Genomic DNA, 17,255 nt, shown 5'->3' with positions numbered 1-17,255 from the left:
TTACCGCTCCAAACACATACTTTACCATACAATGCCATACCTACCTCTGCCACAAACATACCAAACCCAAATGCCACACCCCCAAAACTGTTACTATACTACCTATACCACCCATATGCCCTTTCTATTTAACACATTTCACCTATAACTCAAGTTGCAATACAGTGCATCCTTCATACAATTCTAACCATATTTCACACAATACAAAATTTCACAAATTATGAATCACCTAGTTTCCTACATGCAGTAAGGTAAACATTACAGGGTATTATGCTGAATAAAAATGTCTGTTTGGCAATTTTCACACCTATTTTGACAAATTTACCTGGCACTCAAAGGGTTAAAGATTTAAAGATTTCTAATTGTAATTTTTTTTAAATGCTCAAATGTAAATTTCATTACATTACGATAACTTACTTTCACTCTGAGAAAATGCTCAAAATCGCAAATTCTAAGCAGATAAATATATCAATATATACAAATAAACAACACAGAATAAACATAACTTGCACACAGATTAGCTTGTAAAATTACCTGTAAAAATGTGCTTTTAAAAATAGTATTTATTATTATTATTATTATTATTACTATTACTATTATTTCATAAATCAATAAAAATATAATGCAGAAAATGTTTAATCAGTGGCCTAAGTGCTGCAAGGCACAATGTTAACCAGTTCTCATTGTGCTACTTCATTCAATGTCATTGTATTATCATTAGCACATCAGAGCAGAAAGGAGCGTTTTCTCTAAGTGTGCTTAAAGTCACTGTTATTTTGTTTTAGCCTGTCAGTCTCCCACTCACTGTGCTCGCCACTCTTCGGCCTCGGTGGCTCGCTGTGCTCACCACACTTTATAAAATCAACTCCACGCCGACGTGGATACTGGGGGTATGACGTGGATAGTGGGGATATCACGTGGATAGTGAGGGAAATGTGTGTGTGTTGTGCATTATACTTTCCCTCCTCCGGCCCGGCCACCGCATCCACTGGGTCCCCACGATTCACTGATGGGCAGCGTTCAGTCCCCCTACTCCGGCTGTCACTCCCCAGCGCCATTGTTCAGTCCCCCTCCTCAGGCACTGGCTGCCCACAATGTATGCAATTATCGTAGTGCCACTGGGGGAGCTGGTAAACCATGTGATGCTCTCCCAGCGGCAATGCGCTGAATTACGTACATTGCTGGCACCGGGGAGTGACTGCCGGAGGAGGGGGATAGAAAGCTGCCTCTGGGGAGTGACCATCGCCCGCAGGGATCACTGCCCGGAGGACGGTAAGTATAAAACAAAACAACCCTGCTCTCACTGCTCCCATATGTTGTTTTTTCACTGCGCCAGCTACGCTTACAATGAATCTCAGGATACGTTGAAAACGTAGCGTAGAGCTGCCGCCGTGAACCTACACAAGTACCCATTATTTTTAACTTAACTAAAGTTGCTCCACTAGTAACAGGACCTAATTTTGGAAAATCAAGATGTAAATAAAAACTAGTTATGCTTATATAAAACAGAAACTACATTAACATGCAATATGAAATAGATCTGTGTGTGTCTGAATAACTAAAACCACCAACTGTGTTATAGCAAACAAGAACTTAGTTTATAAATAAATTGGCCTAATATTAGAGATGTGCACCAGCAGCCACTTTTCGCGTTTTGGGTTCTGATTGCCTTCAGGTTTTGGGTTCTAATGGGTTTTGCTAAAACACCCCCTAAACGTTTTGGGTTCTATTTTTTTTTTTAAAGCATAAAAATGGCTAATATCACAGAATTTTCTTTTTCTTTTTGCTCCTACGCTATTATTAACCTCAATAACATTAATTTCCACTTATTTCCAGTCTATTCCGAAAACCTCACAATATTATTTTTAGGGCAAAAGGTTGCACTGAGGTAGCTGGATAACTATGCTAAGCCACAAAAGTGTGCGGCACAAGCATGTGGCTCATCTAGGAGTGGCAATGCAGCGGCAGACAGGATTGCAGTTTGAAAAACTAGGCCCCAAAAAAACCCTATCTGGCTTGATAGTGATTACCACCAGCTGAGGAGCAGTGGGCGATTGGTGCAGCAATGCAATAACTGCAAAGGAGTGGAACCTTCTGACAACAGGCGACGACCAGCCAAGGAGCAGTGGGCAATTGGTGCAGCAATGCAATAGCTGCAAAGGGGTGGAACCTTCTGACCACAGGTGATGACCAGCCAAGGACAGTGGGCAATTGGTGCAGCAATGCAATAGCTGCAAAGGAGTATAACCTTCTGACCATAGGCGACGACCAGCCAAGGAGCAGTGGGTGGTTGGTGCAGCAATGCAATAGCTGCAAAGTAGTGGAACCTTCTGACCACAGGCAGCGACCAGCCGGGAGCAGTGGGCAATTGGTGCAGCCCTGAGTTAGTCTGCGAGTGTGCTGTGCTGTGTATCTGTTTTTATCAGTTTAATATCCAAAAAGACAACTATCTGGCTTTATCATGTTTACCACCAGCCTTATGTTGCGGAAATAGGACATACACACTTTAACAAACCAAACATTTCAGTGACAGGGCCTACAAAACTGTGGCTGAAATGATTGGTTTGTTTTGGGCCCCACACAAAAAACAATTCATATCTCCCTGTGATAGGCGAATCTAGGGGGTGGTCCGGGGTCCCATTTTGTAGCTGAGGGATGGGGCTTTCCAACGAGCCCAGATGCGTGTCTCTAGCCCCCTGGGAACCGGAGATACTGGCAGGCAAAGCTGGAATGTTTTCTCTATAGGATAACATGGGACCCGCTCATTTCGACCCCCACGCAGTTCAACGGCTGCCAGTTCCCTCTTCGGCATCACTGAAGCTCGAGGTTGATCTCAGTCGAACCCAAATCGCTGGGCCTTCAATCAGATCCCAGGCTGGATCCATATGGGTTAATTGGTTCCAGGGATATTGAGGTTAAACCATTTTTTTTTCGATTCTTAAATGTAATTTCATGACTGTTTATGTTCTTTGAGAGCAGATTTCTCTGGAACCAAACAGCCCAGTTTCGCGGGATCAAAATCATTCGAAGCCAACTCAAAAGTTCTTCAATATGATACTGGTCTCATGTAAATGGGTCAGTTGGTTCCGAAGATATAGCTGGTTGGTTAAAGGGGGTAGGGAGAGGGGAGTGGTTGTCTCTCTCCCTCACACCAGAAAATGCAGGGACTAGGCTGGTGTATAAGGGGTCAGCCTGGGAATGTCCCTGCATGATCCTGGGACCATATTCCCAGGTAAATCCCTGCATTTTCTGTTGTGAAAGGGGTATTATTTCAAACAGCTGTGACCTGCAGTGCTCTGAATACAGCCGGGCAGCCCCCTGCTCTCTGCCCAGCTGTCAATGACTGTCACCCCTGCAGCTTCCGCTCCAATTCTTCTCCCCGCTTTCACCTCAGCGCGCCCCCTCTTTAATCATGTAGTGCCGGCACCCGGCATGCTCCCCCGATGTCACGCACAACAACAGCGCGCACAATATTTCAAATGTCCACTCGGCTAGAGGGGACACCAGGAGGGGAGTGGGAGCGTGCTCTGCGCTGCGCTCTGCTCCTCTCCCCATAGAAGCAGCTGCACCGCTCTCCATCTCTCCCTGCAGCATCAGCGAAGGCTCATATAAAAATTTACAATAAGTGGCACTTTTGGGGGCATTGCTTAAGGGACACTACAAGTGACGGTATGTGGGGGCATTACGCATAATGTGTGGCTTAATGTGTAAGTGGCATTACGGTGTGCAGCATCGTGTGTAAGGGGCATTATGTGTGCAGAATCATGTGTAAGGGACATTATGTGTGCAGCATCATGTGTAATGGGTACTATGGTGCGCGACATCATGTGTAATGGGTACTATGGTGTGTGGCAACATGTTTAATGGGTACTGCGGTGTGCGGCATCATGTGTAATGGGTACTATGGTGCCATCAAGCAAGAACCCCCTAGCAATGAGCACGTAGGTAAGCAGCACTTATGTGGCAAATATGTAATGGGCATTACGGTTTGTTATATAGCATGTAATGGGCATCATGAGGTGTGGCACAATGTGTAATGGTCATTATGGTGTGTGGCCTTATGTGTAATTGGCATTACGGCGTGTGGCTTTATGTGTAATGGGTATTACGGAGTTTGCTAAAATGTGTAATGGGCATTACTGTGTATGGTCTAAAGTGTAATACCACACCCCTTTTTGTGATGCCACGCCTCCTTCCCATGAGGCCACACACCCTTTTGTAGCATGACTACGCCGCGCAAAGGTCCCCCTGCTATTATGTCTAGATCTGGGACCATCCATTACCATAATTCTAGATTCGCCTATGCTCCCTGTATAAACTGGCTCTACAGAGACAAGATGTCATCGTCACTCGTCATCCTCCTCCTCCGATTCCTCGCCCCCTTCAGTGTGTACTTCCTCATCCTCACAGATTATCAATGTGTCCCCGATGGACTCCACAATCACAGGTCCCGTTATAATCTCTGGAGGCAATTCCTGGTCGTCATTGAATAACTGATAATTCATTTTTATAAACATCATCTTCTCCACATTTTGCAGAAGCAACCTCTTTTGCCGTTCACTGACCAGGTTCCCCGGTGCACTAAAAACTCTTTCAGAGTACACATTGGAGGGGGGACAACTCAGGTAAAATAGAGCCAGTTTGTACAAGGGCTTCCAAACTGCCTTTTTTTCCTGCCAGTACAGGTAAGGACTGTCTGACATGTGTACTTGGATGCTGTCACCAAAGTAATCATCCACCATTTTTTCAATGGTGACAGCATCCAATGCAGCGATAGTAGACATGTCAGCGATTATTGCCAGGTCCTTTAGTCCAGACCAGATGCCTGCCTGCCCTGCATCCCAGCCAGCGGGTTGTGTGGGAAATCGCAGCTGTTTCCTCGCAGCCACATGTGTGGGAGAAAGTGAAGGAGGAGCTGTGCCTATGTCACGGTCCCCTTCAGATGACAATCTCCTGAACAGCAGGTCTTTGCACCTTTGTAGACTTATGTACACCGGAAATAGTGACACAACATACGATTTAAACCGAGGATCGAGCATGGTGGCCAAAAAGTATTTCTCTGACTTTAACAGACTGACCACATTCGTATCCTGGCAAAGCATGTGGAGGGCTTCATCCACAAGAGCTACATGCTTTGCGGAATTGCATTGCTTTAGCTCCTCCTTCACTTTCTCTAGCTGCTTCTGCAACATCCTGATCAGGGGAATCACCTGACTCAAGCTGGCAGTGTCGGAACTGACTTCATGGGTGACATTCTATGCTATGCGATTTTCTGTTTTTGGCGTTATTTAGACCACAAAATGGCGATATCGCATTTTTCAGTGAAATCGCCAATTTAACGTGATGCGTTAAGGAACAGAAATCGCATATTTTGTGCGTAAAGGTATGCGGAACAAAAGTGCGAGATTAATTCGCACTTTTATCGCATCCAGATGTTTTCCAATGCAAAACTATACAAACCGCTTATTTAATGCTATGCGCATTTGCAAATCGCACTTTTGCGGTGTCTATTTATCGCACTTTTTTCAGACCTGGTTCTGTTTGGTGCATTTGCACACAACTCATTTTGGTCAAGTGCACACATGTTTATTTTCAACACAGGTGCCTTCATTATCACTCCCAAACCCCCCTACATTAACCCCAACATTAGTAAGGACACCTGTGAGGGTTTAAATAATGTAGATTTGTATGACTATTTTAAACTTGGTTATCTGTGATGTGTCCCAATTGGAGGACCAACGCAGGAGGGAGGAAGGTGGGCAAAAGATGCTGGTAGCCCCCCCACTACTGGGTACCCCACGTATGTATGGTGCTCACCTGTACCTGGACTACCTGTCGGATTAACAGGTTGTGGGGATGGTTACGCTGAACCCCATTACCCTGTCGGAGTTATATGAGCAGGTGAGAGATGCTTGGGCCCATTTTGTGGGTAGCAACTATGTAGTGTCTGTCCAGCACTAATTAATGTGTGCCCTCTACTATTTGTCCACAGCCTCCACTAAGTCTGTGACCTCATGGGCCTTGGTGGTATCACAGGCCACTTTGTCAAATCATTTTACTCTACTTTTACTTGCTATAAAGAAGTTGTTGCAGACATACATCAGCAGGCGTAACTTTTCTGGTAAGCACATGTGGCCTGTACTCCAAAATGTACCAGTGTTGGAAGTGGAAGTGTACTCATTAACAAATTATTGACCAATACCATCTGTTTCCACCCATATTTAACCTAACACCAGTCCACAACAGATGCACATGGTGGTGCTGACCTATCCCTTGCTGATATCTACCTTCTAAGTACTCTTGGTACATGTAAGAATTAAGTTTGCAGTGAAACATGGCTCACTGGTGTTGTGGAACTACATGTGCCAGCATGCCCAGACACACTACAACCATTACAGTCCAAACCATGAGTGTCAGAGCCTGCTGGAAAATGTACATCCACAACCTTTGCCAGGCAATGAGTTATAGCACACTACTTTACTGCAATCCCATAGTCATATACCATTTCAATATGTTATATTTCACACATTAATTTTTCTTGAGAAAAAGACACAAACACAATGTTATGCGGTTAGTAACTTTTACTTTTTTTGCTGTAAAACATTCTGGGCGAAATGTAATAGGGTGTGATTTTTGGACATGTGCGATTTTTGGTCAAAAACGGCCGAAATCGCACATTTTCCGAAAATCGCACATTTAATAGGTTTAAAATCGCGGTAAAAAGCGCACTTTTTACCGCGAAATCGCACATTTTAAAGATGCGATTTTCAGTCACACTGAAAATCGCATCCAGATGTTTTCCCATTGTAAACTATAGAACTCGCATATGTAATAGGATGCGAGTTCTAAAGTCGCATATGGGACCTTACCAAAAAACGCAAAAAAAATAGACCAGCTTCTTGCTGGCGATTTTTACAGAACCATGCACAAATCTGTGTGATCTGTGCATGGTTCTTTCCAAAAAAAGGCTAAAAGTTAAAGTAAAAAAAAAAACGGCGTGGGGTCCCCCCTCCAGAGCATAACCAGCCCCGGGCTGAAAGAGCCGGTCCTGGTTTCATAAAATCACAGGAACAAACAAGTTGGGGTTCCGTGCATTTTATAAAACCAGCACCAGGCTCAAGGGCCGGTCCTGGTTCCCAAAATACGGGGGACAAAATGACTAGGGGTCCCCCGTATTTCAAGAACCAGCACCGGGCCCAACCAGCCAGCAGGGTAATGCCACAGCCGGGGGGAGACTTTTTATACAAGTCCCCCCGGCCAAAGCATTCAGCCCTCTGACCGGTCAGCATGGGCAGGGGTCCTGGGGGAGTGGGGACCCCCCCAAAGAAGGGGTCCCCCCCTCCAGAACTTACCAGCCCATGCTGAAGCCCGGGGCTGTCCTCGATGCCCCTGGGCTGTGGGCATCGAGCTGATTAATTGTGTAAAATAATAGAGAAAATCCTATTGTGTATTGCTGTGGAACTATGAGTCCCAGCAAGCCTGCACCACATGCAGGGACTTGGAGAACCACAAGTCCCAGCATGTGGGGCAATAAAGGGCCCGCTGGGACTAGTAGTCCCACAGTACTACAAATAGTTAAAAAAGTACACAAACACACTGACAGTACAAGTTTAATACACACCAAGCCCATTCATCCATACTCACCTATGTTGACACGAAGCTTCGGTCCCCTTGTCCAGTAGAATCCAGAGGGAAGGCTGTGGAGAGAAATCATACTCACCACAGACGTCTTCAGCGCTTCTCCGGGTGCCCAGCAGCATTCTTCCCACGATCACCGTCCTCCGGTGTTCTGTTGACATCTGGGGCTCCGCCCCCCGACCGGGACTTAGGCCCGCCCATCAGCCAATCATGGTCCTGGAAAACCGGCATGCCGGTTTTCCAGGACCACGATTGGCTGATGGGCGGGCCTAAGTCCCGGTCGGGGGGCGGAGCCTCAGATGTCAACAGAACACCGGACCGTGGGAAGAATGCTGCTGGGCACCCGGAGAAGCGCTGAAGACGTCTGTGGTGAGTATGATTTCTCTCCACAGCCTCCCCTCTGGATTCTACTGGACAAGGGGACCGAAGCTTCGTGTCAACATAGGTGAGTATGGATGAATGGGCTTGGTGTGTATTAAACTTGTACTGTCAGTGTGTTTGTGTACTTTTTTAACTATTTGTAGTACTGTGGGACTACTAGTCCCAGCGGGCCCTTTATTGCCCCACATGCTGGGACTTGTGGTTCTCCAAGTCCCTGCATGTGGTGCAGGCTTGCTGGGACTCATAGTTCCACAGCAATACACAATAGGATTTTCTCTATTTTTTTACACAATTAATCAGCTCGATGCCCACAGCCCAGGGGCATCGAGGACAGCCCCGGGCTTCAGCATGGGCTGGTAAGTTCTGGAGGGGGGGGGACCCCTTCTTTGGGGGGGGTCCCCACTCCCCCAGGACCCCTGCCCATGCTGACCGGTCAGAGGGCTGAATGCTTTGGCCGGGGGGACTTGTATAAAAAGTCTCCCCCCGGCTGTGGCATTACCCTGCTGGCTGGTTGGGCCCGGTGCTGGTTCTTGAAATACGGGGGACCCCTAGTTATTTTGTCCCCCGTATTTTGGGAACCAGGACTGGCCCTTGAGCCTGGTGCTGGTTTTATAAAATGCACGGAACCCCAACTTGTTTGTTCCTGTGATTTTATGAAACCAGGACTGGCTCTTTCAGCCCGGGGCTGGTTATGCTCTGGAGGGGGGACCCCACGCCGTTTTTTTTTTTATTTTATTTTTTTACCCAAAATCGCATATATGAAAATGCGCACATTTTCATGACTGAAAATCGCCCGAAATCGCGGCAAATCGCATTTTTTGCCGCTAATTCGCATCTCATTACATATGCGAATTCGATTTTTAAAGGTGCGATTTCTGGCGAGTTTGGAACTCGTCTAAAAATCGCAACCTATTACATTTCGCCCTCTGCATTTTTACATGTGCAAAATACAAACTGTGGGGCCATGTACAAAGATATTTGGCATATTAATATGTATAAACACTGATGTAGCAGCTACCTTCGGCCAGCATCAGGCAGCCCTACACCACTTTTAGAGCCGGCACTAAGCCCACCACGGGTCCTCACACTACGACGGGGTGGGGAAGTGGGGGAGACACTTATTGGGGTGCTGGAGACACTGCTGAGGGTTGGGGTAGTGCCACCTCCCACATTGCCTTCCTGCTGCTGCTGTATTTGGGCCTGCATAGCTAGGAGGGCATTGGTCTGCGCTGTGCATGTTTGGGTTAGGGCTGTAAGACTTTGTGCCAGGCTCCCAATATGGCTATTCTGCTCCCGTATTGCAGCAGTTAGTTCTGCAAAACGGGTGTCAATACTGTTGGCAATGCGCACTTGAGTGCCTACACCTACCCGTACACTACGTGCAATTTTGCGCAACTGCAGGAAGGTGTCACGCATGTACCCCTGTATATTTCCCATTTGGAGGCTTTGGGAGGCCATGAATTCAAGCTGCTTGTCCTTGAAATTCACCAAGGAGTTAGCTACTTGGGAAGCAGTAGGTCGTGTATGGGGTTGCTGGGTGGTTGGGGGCGGGTTGGGAGACACCCCACTTGGGGGAAGATCACTCTGGGACGAGGTCTGCATTTCTTCCTCTGCCGCAAAGGTGTCGACCGGATCAAGAATGATGTCCATTTCGTCTAGCACCAGTATTGAAGAATCTGTTTGGTTTGACCCTAGTTGTATAGCACCTGTGGATACAGATGAAGAGGTAAGTATTGATGCATATATAGGCCACACTGTCCACTATACTCATAGGCGTGCGCACTAATGCTGTGCCCCCACCCCACACTTATTGCTGCTAGTAATACCAGCAATACCTTTTACCAAAGACTTTTGCTTTTTAGACCTGTATTCCATTAAAATAAGCACCCATCAATCAATTACTGTATGTGTGTTTTGCATTATTAATTGTATAACACCATTGTCATATCACTACATACCTGTGTCATCCAGATATGATTTTGGCTTTATTTGCATGTACTGTTACACAGAGTAATTAGAAGATTAAAACTGAAATAGGCAGGAGATTATGGTGTGGCTGAGAGACATTTTATATTGTTAGACAGACCCAATGGAGGTGTTAGATATGCCCAATAGGTGGTGCTAGGCACACCGCTTTGACAGTGCACCCCCTAATATAATGTGCTGCGCACGCCCATGACTATACTGTTTTACATAGGCCTATAGATGGCTGACGCCCATACCTAGGGATGTTATGCACTTACACATGTACCCCGATACAGCATGCAACATTGACATTAATAATATGTCACATGCCTAGCTCAGATTACACTCATTTCCGCTGCAATGTAGCAGCAGGAGCAGAATGTAGTGTGAGATATTGTTGTTGTGACATGGGTGTGTGTACTGTATGTGTAATGGGGTGTTGTTTAGTCATTTACCTGCTTCCGCAGATTGTGCAGCAACGGGCCTTCTTCTCTTGGATGCTGCAGCACTTCGGGACGGACAATCTGTACAAGGAAAGATGGGCAGGCATTATGGACCTTGCAATGGATAAGCATTTTCAGAAAACATGCAGTGAATTCACAATAATGGACAATACCCCATAGAAAAGGACAGCATTATATCTGGACCACCCTTTTTTTTTTGTTTTCAGTCAAATCTTTAATTTCAAACTTAGTAGTAAACTAGTGTACACATGACAACTATAGGATATTCGGTGGTATGTAGGCATGGCAGCTAAACCTCCAGTACACCACAGGGTTTTTGTACACATAGATGTTAGTCTGCTGCAAACAATGGTACACTGTTAATCAATATGAGTAGTTGTGGAACTACAAGGCCCAGCATTGTCAGCAATTTACAAGCAGGAGCAGCCATTTTATTGTGCATGACCTTGCTGGGCTATGTAGTTCCACAGCAGCACTTTACAAAGCATTACAATACAAGTGCACATTGCAGATATAATACATTGGCATGTATGTTACAGTTTGCATGGGGTCACACTTACCAGCTCGCGGTGGCGTTTGTGGCCTGTCGGAATCCGCCACATGCATCCCAGGCAGGACCTCAGGTGGGATGATGCGCTTCAGCTTCACCTCATAAGCATTGTAGGTGACAGTGGTGGGGCTTCCTCCTCCAGTCCTGGTGGCCTCCTCCATCTCCAGGGCCATTTTATGCTTCAACTGGCGTTTTATATCGTTGAAGCGCTTCTTCACATTGCGCACCAGGCTCTTGTGATTACTCACAGCGTTCACCGCCTGGGTGATGTCCTTCCATATAGCGCGCTTGCGCTGGGCAGTGGTCTTGTAGTTGGTTTTGCCAAGCAGCCTCTCGAACACTGGCATGATAGCCCTCACAAGTGCCACATTTTCCTCATAGGAAAACCTGACCATGCGGCCACTTTTGGTGCGACCAGCTACCACCTCCTCCTCCTCCTCCTCATTTTCTGCCCCAGCCATGTCGCCCTCCTCCTCCTCCATGCCAGTGTCTTCCTCCTCCTCACCAGCATCTTCCTCCACCTCTGACATGTGGCCCTCCTGCAGCTGGTGTGGGGTATGGTCTAGGGCTTGGCTGTAGGATGGGGATGCCAGCGGATCCTCCACCTCCTCCTGCTGGGGCTGGACGGCCATGGTCTGAGCTGAGGCTGGCCTTGCTGTGGCCATGCTGCCTGCCACACTGCTGCCTCTCCCACTTGTCTGGCTGCTGCCACTGCTCCCTCTGCCAGTGCTCCCTCTGCCAGTGCTCCCTCTGCCAGTGCTCCCTCTGCCACTGCTTCCTCTGCCACTGCTTCCTCTGCCAGTCATCACTCTGCCACTGCTCCCTCTGTCACTCCTAACTCTGCCACCAACACCTCTTCCTGAACTCACACTTCCACTGCTCCTCTCCATGCTCCTTACTTCCTATCAAAGAGTGAAATGGCGCCAATGGCCCTTTATATAGGGGGTGTGATGCATAATGGAGGGGACATAGGTGGGCCAATAGGTTTGGGGGTTCTTAGTGATGCGGAGACAGGTTTGTAAATCGCACTCCGGTTGGTCCAAAACTCGCACATGACCAGCGGAAGAAATGGCGCGTTTTGTTACTAAAAATCGCACTTTTTTGTGACTAAAAATCGCACCACTTCGCCGCAAATCGCAACTCTTCGCACTTTTCAGCCTCAAATGCGCATCACATTAAATAATCGAATTTTGACTGAAAAGTGCGAATTAGAAAAATGCGATTTGCGGCGATATAGTGTGCGAATTAAACATGCGCATTTAGCGCATAGCATAGAATGTCACCCCTTGTGTGGCAAGTTCAAACAGCTGGAGAACCCTGCACAACATGGAATTCAGCCTCCACTGCACTTGAGTCAGGTGCAGCCCCGCTCCTTTGCCTATGTCGTAGTTGGCTGTGTAGGCTTCAATGGCCTTTGCTGCTCCTCCATCCTCTGCAGCATATAGAGGGTGGAGTTCCAGCGCATCACTACCTCTTTTTTAAGCTGATGGCAGGGCAGGTTGAGGAGTTTTTGCTGCCGCTTCAGCCTTCGGCAGGCAGTGGCAGAATGCCGAAAGTGTCCACAAATTTTGTGGGCCACCGCAAGCATCTTCTGCATGCTCCTGTCACTTCTGATGAAATGCTGCACCACCAAATTTATTGTGTGGGCAAAACATGGCATGTGCTGGAAATTGCTCACGTGTAATGCCCGTACAACATTACCCAGTCGGCTGTCACAGTCATATAGTCCTTAGTTTGCCCTGATCCACTTGTCCACATGTCAGTAGTTAAGTGGACAGTGGGTAGAGCCGCATTTTTTAGGGCACTGAGAACACTTTTTCAGATATCTATGTACATCCCGGGTATTGCCTGCCTAGTGAAGTGGAATCTAGATGGGATTTGGTACCGGGGACACAATACCTCTATCAACAATCTAAATCCCACTCCACTGATGGTGGACACCGGATGCATGTCTATCACCAACATAGCTGTCAAGGCCACAATTATCCGCTTTGCCATAGGATAACTTCTGTCCTCATGGCAAATGACTGTTGGATGGTCAATTGCTTAGTGAAAGACATAGCGGTCTTACGACCCCTCTGGGATGATGACTGACTCCCTCCAGAGGAATCCCGAATAGAAGAGGAGTCAGTCATGCTGGTGACATGGCCTGCAGGACTCCACCTGATCCAGATCAAGGAGGAAATTGATGAGGAGGGAGTTGGTGGTGTGCTTTTCAGGTGCTTGGCTCCAACAGGAGGACCGAGGAATTTAGGTGTCCCTGGACTGCTGCCGGTCCTAGCCACAGTTCCTGAACTACTGAAAACACTGATTTATGAAGGGTCAGGTGACGTATAAGGGAGGATGTCCCTAGGTGGGCAAGATCCTTATCACTGCTTTTTGGAGCTTTACATAAGCTACATATTGCAATACATTTGTTGTCCGGATTTTGATAAAAAAAATCCCAGAGGTGGATTTATTGCCCAGGCATGACGATGGGATTTTTCATCCCATGGACAACTGTTTCCCCTCCTGGTGCCTCATTTAAGCAAATCACCTCAACTCCTGCTCGTCAACTTCCTCCTCAGCGCCAGCTACATCAATATCCTCCTCTCGGTCTACAACATTGACACCTTCATTATCGAAATCAGGAACTGTACTGTGGGTGATCCTTCCAGCATATGCAGAGGGAGTGCTGAAAATGGTGGAAGGAGCCACCTCTTCCCGTACAGTGATAGGAAGGTCAGGCATCGCAACTACCAACACCCTTGGACCCTCTTGGGGGTTTGTGATAATATGTCTTCTTTAGTAGGCAGAGGTGTTTGCTGTGTTTTTGATGACAGCTGCAATCTCTTAAAATCTCTGAAGGGGGGAGTAGGAGGGCTTGCAATGTCATGTGAAGTTGCCTTAACCTTTCCTTGCCACTCCATGTCATAAATGGCACATTGGCAAGTTTACGTTTCTCCTCCAATGATTTTAATTTATTTTTTTGGGTCCTCTTTTTACTGAACTTTGGCTTTTCAGATTTTACATGCCCTGTACTTTGACAATGGACATCGGCCTTGGCAGATGACGTTGATGGCATATCATCGTCTATGTCATCATTAATACTTGCAGTTGCAGCAGATTCAGAATTAGGAGCAAGCGGCCTGTCATCTTTCCCTATTTGAATCTCCATTCTTTTTGTGGAATTATACAATATATTACACCACAGGACAGCACCACTGGAGTGCAAGTATATACTGCAGTAGATGCACCAGTAGACTGGTGTTATTTATATGGCAGTACAGTAGATGCACCAGCAGAGAGGTAATATATATATATATATATATATATATATATATATATATATATATATATATATATATATATATATATATATATATGAAGAGTATGGGGAGAGTCCAGGCGCCTTACAGTGGTCTAGTAATTGTTATATAAAAAAGTATGGACATATATGCAAAGATATACTGTAAATATGTATTTAATATACCAAAATAAAAGAGTATATATATATATATATATATATATATATATATATATATATATATAAATAAAAAGATTTTTTGTATACACTTAATTCATACAATATACAAGAACATAAATATGACAGTTATACAATTGGTTGGCATAGGTAGTGGGGATGGGGAAGGGGAATGGAGACAACAAGGAAGTAGGTGGAAACAGATAAGCACAGTATTAAAAAAATACAGACATATAAGAGCAATCAGTATATCCCCTTTGTTAAAAAGTATGGTTAGTACTTAGCTGGATATAGGGTAAGTAAAAAAAGGGGAAAGTCTTTTTCGTGGTTAGGAGACCAGGAGGTAGTGCTGCAGTCTCTTGGCTCAGTGGCAGGAAGGATTAGAGGGTGGTCCCGACGCGTTTCGTCCACTTGTGGACTTCTTCAAGGGGAGCAGAATATTGAGGTGTGATCAGTAAGGGTATTTATACTATCTGTGATTACATGGGGGTGGGATTAGAAACCGGAAGCGGAAGTGTCCAATTTTTCGTTATTTTGATACAGTCCTGGAAAAAGGTTTATAGCAATTGCCAATAGGATTGGAGACTAATTCTCCATTAATGTTGTCCAGTCAGTGTTGGTGAATTTGCAGCAAATGCTGCCGCGATCAGTTAGAACTTTTTTCGCTGGACCGGAAGTGCGTCATCGCACTGTCCGTCCGTGGAACGCGGAAGTGTTTGTAGTTGGAGCGCACATAGCGCTGACTCTGGAACGCGGAAATTAAGGCTTGTGCCGTACTGACGATAGACCGGATGTGCGTCTCCTCGCTGTCTGTTTTGTGGAACGCGGATGTTGCTGTATTGGAGCGCAGACCTTCTGTTGGATCCTGATCTTCTATTGGATCCCGGTCTTCATACTTATGGGGGCGGAGTTTTTCATTGTGAGACGCAAGCGTTGTCATAGCAATCCTCAGGTGGAGACATATTTAGCTCTTTATATTGTATGTACTACGAAAAAACAAAGTATAAATATTAATGGAAAAGGACACTTATTCAGAGTTCGTTTGCCGCATGGAAGCATTTTAGATTCTTCGTTATCATATAGGTGGCATTTTCGTGCATACGTGCAAGCAATGGTGATCCCATGTGTTTTGCTTAACTCTGTTCATGTGATTATAAGGTGACAAACAGGATAGTCCTATACATATTTAAATACATATGTGACATTAATATGAACTTATGACAATAGTCGTGACAAGGTTCTTAAAATGTGGGTATAGATGTGTGATAGAAAAATATATAATAATATTTATAAGTGAGAATGATGATTTTTTATGACAGAATTTTTATTTTTAGTACGTCATATATTTGTGATTTTTTGTGGTTAAGAACCCTAAGCTCTATTTCACCAAATAGTGCAATGACCAAATTTGTTCTGTATATACAGAGTTCATTTCTTTTGAGTCTATTGGCAGTAATTGGAATAGTAATTATTTAATTTTTTCTTTTCTCCTTTCTGGAAACTTTCTGTCGGAGCTTTCTGGGGTATAATGAATGTCTCTGTTTGTAGCTAATCAATTCTTTAGTTCTTTGTTGAAAAGGAATAGTCCCGATACCAGGTTTTTGTATTGTATTTTTCAGGTTTTTCTTGAGTTCATATGAGGGTGGGATTTTCAAATATTCAAGTTGTTGCCTTCAGTAATGATGTCCTCTGTGTCTTCTGGAGGTCCTTTATTTACAACTGTCATCAGAGGTTCTTTAGACCTGTTGGTGTCCTTCCCTGTACAGTATTACATGCGATACCCAATTTTCCCTGGTGGTCTTCCTCCCAAGTACTTGTTGGGCCCACTGCTTTTTAACTTCCGAGTTCGGATGGAATCGGGTTTGTGCAGAGTGGGATGATTGCATTTCCTTGTATTGGGGTCACTTTCATACAGGCTAAGACCTCTGTGGCGTTGTCTCTTCAGAGGAATGGGGCTATTTCGTAGCTTTCATTTAGACCATGGGGTGACAGGGTATTGAGTTCGTAGATCCAAAACATCTCACGTTGGGAAAGTCTCTTTGCTAAATCCCCTCCCCGTGGTCCGAGGGTAACGTGTTCGATGGTGGTGAATTTCAGATTTTCTACGGATGAGTTGTGATTATTTAGGAAGTGTCGAGATACGGAATGGGTTGTAAGTTTGTTTTTAATATATCTGATATGCTCCTGTATTCTGAGTTTGAGTGGGCGTTTGGTCTTCCCCACGTATTTGAGACCACATGGACATTCGATCATGTAGATAGCTGATGTGGTATTACAGTTACAGAAATGTTTCTTTGTATATTTTTTGGTATTATTGTAATTATGAAAAGTTTTTCTATCCGGATGAACGTGTTTGCAGATATTGCAGTGACCACATTTATATGTACCTGTGCATTTGGTTAATGACATTTGTTGAATGGGGTTGCTTTCAAGCAGGCTGGGTGCTAATATCTCTTTGAGGTTTCTTGATTTTCTGAATATGACGTGAGGTTTGTTGGGGAGTATTTCTTCTAGAATAGGGTCCATTCTAAGTATATTCAAGTGTTTACTGATGGTTTGTCTGATCTTTTTTTCTTCGCAGTTAAATTGTGTAATAAACGCTAATGAGTGGTTGTTCTCTTCCCCTCTTTTAGGTTTGATTTTCTCCTTCAGTAATTCTGCTCTGTTGAGTTCTTCACACTTGGTGATAGCTTGATGAATGATTTTTTCGGGGTACTCCCTTTCCCTGAACCGGTTGGCGTAAATTTCAACTTGTTCTGTGCATGATATGGCTGTGCTGCAATTACGTTTGATC

At 45.3% G+C, this 17,255-nt stretch overlaps 1 protein-coding gene and 1 pseudogene across 1 annotated transcript in view; one reads left to right on the top strand and one right to left on the bottom strand.

Annotated features, from left to right (window-relative positions):
- The window catches only part of TENM3 (teneurin transmembrane protein 3), a 2,716,013-nt gene that overhangs the window by 1,150,205 nt on the left and 1,548,553 nt on the right, over positions 1-17,255 (top strand). The window lies entirely within an intron of this gene.
- On the bottom strand, positions 16,231-16,349 carry LOC146040484 (5S ribosomal RNA; annotated as a pseudogene).

Source organism: Crinia signifera, chromosome 1 (genome assembly GCF_055691185.1).
Source record: "Crinia signifera chromosome 1, ASM5569118v1, whole genome shotgun sequence".
Classification (NCBI taxonomy): Eukaryota; Metazoa; Chordata; class Amphibia; order Anura; family Myobatrachidae; genus Crinia; species Crinia signifera.
Note: the sequence above shows the minus strand (reverse complement) of the source record. Positions and strands in the feature narration are given on the sequence as shown.